The following is a 6,709-nucleotide window of genomic DNA, read 5'->3' as shown; positions in this document are numbered from 1 at the left end:
TAAATAGATTTTAAAGCATTTATATTCATGTCCCATTGAAAGAAAAACTAAAGATTAAAATTAGATATATTTTAATTTGCAAAAAGATGCTTATAATTTTATATTTTATACATACTTATACATTTCATACTTATATTTTAGACATGTTATGTAAAGTTTTCTATTTTGTCCAGGAAATGTTTTTGGCCATATGGGTTCTAAAATTAGAAATGTATTTATTGCTTGTGAAATACATTTAAAAATATAGATCTTAAGGGTTAACGATATAAGTGCATGGTCTAAAGCTCACGGTGCACAGTCTAAAGGGTGGTGTCCGAATCCACTTTTGCTAATTTAACAACGAAAAAATTGTTTGTGCACCCAGCTAACAGTCTAAAAGGGTTGTTCCTATTCTAGTAAAGAGTAATGGGTGCGTTTTGGATGTAACATGCAATGAACCAATTAGAGTTTCATCTTATAGCATACATGATCGGTGTAATCTCAAAACATAATTTACAAATATGCAAGAAAAGGTTTGTACTCTAAAAATACTTTATTTGTAACAAACAGGAGTTAAAGAATTTACAAACGTGTGGAGTCTCGGCTCATTATTTATTTTTTACTCAAATACAACTGCCAATAGCAAGTCTAGAGTAGCTTTCTATATGCAAGGTCATGGTATGGTAAAACTTTGTATTTTATAATGTTACATTGCATTATAATATCTAATTTGCTGTGCTATAAACTAAGCAGTGTAATTTATCTTTGGACTCGTCACAACACACACTTACAGTATTTTAGGGCTTGTGCTTATCAGACCCACATCACCGTATCAGATCCTTCTCCAGATGAACACGAGTTTATTTTTCTCAGAAGCACAGACTTTAAGACAGGGTGCTTTTCACTCATTGTCTGTTTGATGGGTTAGCTAGTTAGTTTCATGCAGGTCATCGGGGTTATTTATCTACGAGTCAAGCGTGCTCAGCATTACTGCACATTGTAAAACAAATCTTCTCTTAAATAACCTTTGTATGATATCCTCTGGCATACGTTGAGCTGAATATGGCTCTGTTGATAGACTGTTATACTAAACTTGTCATAAACTAATCTTATAAATTTCAATATTCAGCCAACTTCAAGGTCTCGATCTTTGTTACTGTAGCAACAAAACATCACTGAGCTTTACTGCCACCAGACGAATCAGAGTAGACTGAAGAATTAATATTGGTCTGAATCAACTTAAAACTGAGCTTCTGTAACTATAAGCCTTCTTACTGCAGATGGAATGTGAAACTAACAAAATAAAATGCCACTAAGCTTAGATATTAAAGAGCATTGAAAAGCATCAAAAGCCACCGTTTTTATGCAAGACAAGGTTCTTTAATGAGAAAGCATAAAATGACCTTAATGTTTGTACTTTAACAAACAAATGCCAATAGTAATATCAGTCAAACAAAAAAACAGAAAATCACATTAAGGTCTTAAAGTCACAAATGAGCAAACAAATCTTCGTGTAGAGCAATTCTCCACACACATGCATGCAGAGTGCAGATAAAAGCAATATCCCTGTCAAAGTTTTCAACTACACACGGTCCACATCACATTTGGAAAAATCAGACGTAACAACGTGGCCATATGATTTGCAGTTAAACAAAAAATTTAAACAATAACTAAAGAACCACACAAAATTGTATGCGTCTGTGATAAAGCGTAGTGCAGATTTATCTAAGACTGCTGTGTGCACAAACTTTTGCACATGCAATTGAACTGAATACATGATCAATAAAGGCTATGATCATTTCTGAATTGTTTAAATGTTGGTTATGTTGTCATTTTCACCAGATTGTTATGACAGAAACCCTGTTCAACCTGAAAGGTTTTAAGGCTTTTCAAATCCTTTTAGACTTAAATGACAAACGCATTGTTATCAACAAAAGTCACGCGACTCGGAGAAACTGGAGAAGCCTTGAGGGGCCACCTCACCCAAACCTCAACTAGAAGGTCAACCCAAATAAACCAGTTATTTACAAAAAATAAAGCTTCAGTAGTCTTTACTGGTCAGGTAAACTCAAAACTAGCTTGAAATAGAAAGAGGACATTTTTTTAGAAACCCACAGTTCATCAGTAGAGACATCTTTCAGCGCATATATTTCATGCTCAATCTCCTAAACTGTGCAAAGTTCAACATTATATACACAATGATGGAGGACTAGGGTTAAAATACAACCTAACAATGCATTTTACTAAAAGGAATTGAGAGAAGATGTTTCTAATGGCCTTCTAAGCCAATGTGTCTGGACTTTTATGTGGTGGTGTTGTTACCAATTAAACAAGGAAGAGATTTTGTCATCTCACAAATCTTTAGCTTAGACACTTATATGCATGGTTTTTGTTCTTGTAATTATTAACTCAATGTCTCACTTTCAGAGAACATCTACAGAGCTTGGGTTGTGTGCTGGAGGAAAAAAACACAGATGATCCTCACAAACCTAAATACATGTATGAAAGAGAGAAGTTAAGCTCATATATGAGAGATGAACTCCCATCCCATAATGTGCTCCTCAAAGCCTTCGCTCTCCCTGACCAGCGCCCTCTCATACGACCTTCTTTGTAACGTTGAATGTCCTCAGTGACAAACTCAAAGAATCAGCCCAACTTACTGTTGCCGTTTTTACAGCTCACATCACGAACCATGTGTCTGCCGGTCAGCATCACACGATCCTGCACTTCACTGTACTGCACATTCACCACGTACAAGAGAAATATGAAATCTATCAGTTTAAACTATCAGCAACACAACACTGATGACGTGAGTGTCCGAAATAAAAACATTTTTAATTCGAGTATGAATGCTATTTTACATATCAAATGGAAATTTAAAAAGAAATGAACTTTGTATACAATCAATCAATTTTACATCTGTTAAAACAATGTTTACTGGTAAGCTTGTACACTGGGTTTAAACAGGCAGAATCTTTTTTATCTTCAGATTTACAGGTGCTGATGCTTTAATACAATATTTAATCTGTAATTTCATTGATGGTACAATTATTTCACCAATAGTTTTGCAAGTTGGTTACATAACTTAATTAAGCACTTTTTTGATTGTTGTTTAATTTGCAGCAAAACCACAATAACCACGGGTTCATTATGGTCTCAACATCAACAACCTGTGTAACTATGGTATTTAAAATATGGTTATCCAAATGGTAATCAATCAACGTCTAGATCCGGCCCTGGTGGCATCTTTCCTTATCTAAATCATTTAGTGTATTTGCCTTTTCAGCATAGCTAAAGACCACTGTAGATGCAGAAAGCCCTACATGCAGATCTGCTGCTGTCATCAGGTTTAGGGTAGTTAGGGCTAGTATCTGGGCCAGATGTCTGTGTTTGATGCAGAGACTCCATATTTTTGTTTTCCTTTGGTGTGTAGATGTCTATTAGTACATGTTAACGATATGCAAACGCAATAAACTCCAAAGTAAAGTTATCGTCTCCAACGTAAATCTCTTTTCTTGGACTACAACAAACACACTGATTATAGACAACAGTTTACTTCCCGAGTAAGTTAACTTCTGTCAGCATTGCATTGTGAGCGAATCTTTTGAACATGGTAAGGAGTGTCACACTTCCAGCTGACATCAGAGGTATTTAGGCCAGTCACAACGTACAGATTAGCTGGCCAATCAGGGACATCCATGAGTTTTGTACAAAATCAGTGAGTTTCAAGAAGACAGGGATATCTGGAGCTACAAAAATGTACGGTATGTGGAAAAAATGTTTTTTTATCATAAACCACACATTGTATTATACCAAATACACAATGTTATTTTTTAGCAATGAAATAGGTGCACTTCAGAAATGACCCTTCCTTTGTAATACCAGTTAAAGCTATTTTTAATTTACTACATGAAATTATCCTACATAACATAAAAACAGTCTAATAATGACTGAGTAAGGCAATGTCAAAGACTAAAATCGATGTGAAATCAAACTTTAATGCTCCTGAATTAATTTACCTGACTAAAAAGCCGAATTATAACAGGTAGGGTTCCTGCACATCCACATTATGCCTCCTATGAGAGATTAATCTTAGGTTTAATATAAACTGATTGATTGTACAGAATAGATCATCTCTGGAGCAGCTGCTCCTCCTCCTTAAATCCACAACCAATACAACACTTTAATTACTAACAAAGTAGCTTTAAATTCTTGATGTTTGTTATTATTATGAGATGGTGTTTTCCCCTCTTGTGTAGTTTTACGTAAGACAAACACTTTAACCCAGTGCTTCTCAAATAGTGGGGCGGGACACCCAGGGGGGGCTCGAAGCGACACCAGGGGGGGCGCGCGAGACCCCGGGGAAAATACTTTTTCAGGAAGTGATTTTTTTGCACCTTCACTTAAAGACATTACACCCCATACACGCTGATAAGCCGCTTGCGGTTTTTATTATTATTTATTGATTATATTTAATTAAATTTTTCAGTATTAAATGGTCAAAAATATACTGTAAATAAGGATAGATTTTTTTATTTCAGGCAAATTGATGCATTTTAAGTCTTTTCTGTTACAGACTAAAAAACAATGTTAATAAAGTTATTCTTTGTTGTTAATAAGGATACAATGTTTTGCAGATGTGTAATTTTATAGACAAATGATACTATTTACAGTCGCGGCAGAGAGTTGGGGGGCACGAAATGTTTACTTCTTCCTAGGGGGGGCGTGACAGAAAATAATTGAGAAGCACTGCTTTAACCCAAGCGTGTGGTAAACATTTTAATGTTCATTTTACATCAAAAGAGCAAAAAGTGCTACTGTATCTCATGACCTCTCAGATGACAGTCCTACAGAAATAATCTGTAAGTGCAACAATATTTGTAGGTGTCTACATGAAATTAAAGTCCGGCATATGCGGAGTCTGCACAGAAACGTCTGGTAAAAAGTACAGAGATAAGGAAAATATGTAAAAAAAAAAAACTTTTTAATTTTGCTTTGTCGTCATGTATTGTGAGATTTTTTTTACCCAGCAAAGCGACGTGGTAACACACAGTCCTTGTTTAAATAAAGAGTTTCAAAAGAGAAAACTTGTGAACTTCTGTTGGTTCTAAGTAATATTGTTTGAGAGACATCAATTAGTGCTGGTAAAAGACGACAGATTGCGGTGTTTTCTACAGGAACATTTTAATAAACATCAAATGAGTGTGGTCCGTAGCACATTTGTCTTGTCATTCAAGAATAATCAAATTTGTTGCTTCGAAGAACCAAATAATCCAAAATCATCAACAATCAAATCCAGTAAACGGAGCAAGCAATGTACAAGAAACGGGCCTCTTACTGTTTTAGATATCTTGTTCGTAATCTTCCATACATAATGGGTATAAACAATACTGCCAATACTTACGATTGGCTTTAAAAAAGAAAACGTGTCCAATTAGTTGTCTTGTAGCATGTTGAAACCATAGACTGTAAAAAATAAAAAGATGGACGATGCAAACTCGCCTCTAGCCTGGTAATACCATCCTCTGCTATTTTGCTTCGCTTCATAGACAGACGCTGCGTCCGAAACCGCCCACCTCCATACTATATAGTAGGCAAAGTAGGGCATTTTACATACTATATAGTATGGTAGTACGCGATTTCGGACGCAGCAAGAGTCTGGCTGGGCACAATTGACAATCGTTTTCCTTCTCGTGGGAGGGGCTTGTCTGAAGTTTAAAATCATTGGTCTAAACGTAAGCCAATCACACATAACATTTAGATATGATGTGCTTTATGCGCCGGATCAGCCGCATCGAATCTCTGCTGTAAAATACACGTATAAACCAATCGAGCGAAATACCAGAGTTAACATGGCTATGAACGACTTTTGCAGATTATGTAAAGTAAATCGGGCCAGAGCTAGTTGAACACTATCCTTACGGTGGCTTTCCACTCACGTCTAACGGGAGGAACGCCCCTCTCTCCTCTCAAACTCTTCCACCAGACAACCATAACCATATGTAAATTAAATCTTCCTACCTTATTTTCTGGTTAATCAGGAATGTCACCAAAGAATGTTTGCCCACGCGTCCTCCACCATTAACTGTGAACAATATAATTCCATTCCATGATTTCTCGATCGTTGTGAACGTCAAGCTGTGCTGCACACAGTTTCTCGCTGACGATCGGTAAAGTTGATAAATTAAACTTTTCCAAAAACTTGTCGGGAGTAGGGCAACAACATAATCTCCATTCAAATGTTTAACAAACACTTTTCTTGTTCAGGTTTAAGTTGGCAAGTGCCGGTTCTCCACAACAGAGCAAATAGCTTTCTGTGCCTCCATGTCCACAACAAACTACAACCGTGATTCGGCGTTTAGCGTCTACGTCACGGCTCTCAGCCCCCCTCTGTTCGTTGATTGGACGGTCGTTTTGAGACCGGAGGAAAACGGTTTGAATGGGAGGTATCTCAGACTGAGTACAGAACCGTAATGAAATTTAGCGGAAGTACGAAGTCTGACGTAGTCAGGCTAACTCGCCTCCTTCTATTGTAATGAATTGAAGCCAAAAATGTCCGACCACGGTCGCCGCCATGTTACGTAAAAACGTCAGTTTGGAGCCAAGGCATGCGCAGGAATCATCCGTGGGGCCAGAACCGCTGTATCAAACTTCCGCCCAACCAATTCAACTACGCCAATTATAATGACACGCCCCGTTTTTATAGCATCAAATTACTAGCTTAAATTAA

Source organism: Misgurnus anguillicaudatus, chromosome 3 (assembly GCF_027580225.2).
Source record: "Misgurnus anguillicaudatus chromosome 3, ASM2758022v2, whole genome shotgun sequence".
In the NCBI taxonomy this organism is placed as follows: domain Eukaryota; kingdom Metazoa; phylum Chordata; class Actinopteri; order Cypriniformes; family Cobitidae; genus Misgurnus; species Misgurnus anguillicaudatus.
Note: the sequence above shows the minus strand (reverse complement) of the source record.